This window comes from Oreochromis aureus, linkage group 2 (assembly GCF_013358895.1).
Source record: "Oreochromis aureus strain Israel breed Guangdong linkage group 2, ZZ_aureus, whole genome shotgun sequence".
NCBI lineage: Eukaryota > Metazoa > Chordata > Actinopteri > Cichliformes > Cichlidae > Oreochromis > Oreochromis aureus.
This window is the reverse complement of record NC_052943.1, coordinates 30,673,656-30,674,766: the sequence shown is the minus strand read 5'-3', so window position 1 is coordinate 30,674,766 and position 1,111 is coordinate 30,673,656.

Sequence of the window (1,111 nt, the reverse complement as noted above, 5' to 3'; positions counted from 1 at the left end):
AAACACAGAGTGTCTATGTATGTGTTAGTCATCTGACATCTCCCAGTCGGGTAGAGCTTCACGGTGACTCACTGCAGACACGAGAGAGGAGCAGACATGAAGAGACAGATGAAATATTTAATTTCAGCCATAATGGCATGAGCTCAGAGACGAGGAGGGACCAACAGAAGCACGACTGTCACCTTATTACAGTGAAGGAAAAGTGCAGGGCCTGAAAGGAAAGGTGACGTTACCTGGAGGGTGTGGCTTCAGGTCTTTGACCTCACCTCCTTAGGTTTCACTTTGGTTTGAACCTCAGGACGCTGCAGGTGTGTCCGATTTAAAATCACTGCCGCTGTGTCTCGGTGAATTCAAATGGGACTGTTTGGGATGCCAAGAGACAGATGTTTGTCCGGCCACACTGCGCGATGATCAAGGACAACACCGAGTCAAAGACGAGGACTCTATCTGGGAAATACACCCCCACAGCGAGCTGGGAGAGCTAGATGATGGTGACGCTCCTCCACAACAATAAGGCCCGGTGTTACCAGTTTGACCCACTCACAATCAGAGTGGGCTGTGTGGTTTTAGAGCGTCTGAAAACATTTCCATGAACAGAAATAAAAATAATAAAAATCAGAAGTGATGCAGTTTCTACTTGAGCGTGAATCCTGTCTGACCCATTACACACATCTTCTACTGTCTGTGTATGTGTGTGTGTGTGTGTGTGTGTGTGTGTGTGTGTGCTGTAACACGGGCACAGCTGTCTCCATCAGCCATGCACACGGACTCACAAACGTGGCTCACCGTTAACAATGAAACATTTGTTTATGTTTGCAGGAGCGATCGCTCCTTTTCACTTTTAAACTCTATGATTATGATGACACATGTAAACAAGTGACTCACTAGAAACTGAATAAATGGCAGCTACGCTGACTCTGCTGCACAGAACAAACTTTAGCAGCATGTTACCGTGAAGATTTGTGTGATTCTCCTGAGTACAGCCCTGCTGATTTCAAATCTCCTCTATAATCAGCCGCCCACAGGTCAAGCAGGGAGTCTGACATCATGCACCCTCGTTTATTTTCATTAAGATCTTTTTTGTTGGAAATTTGGAAATTTTTTGTTGGAA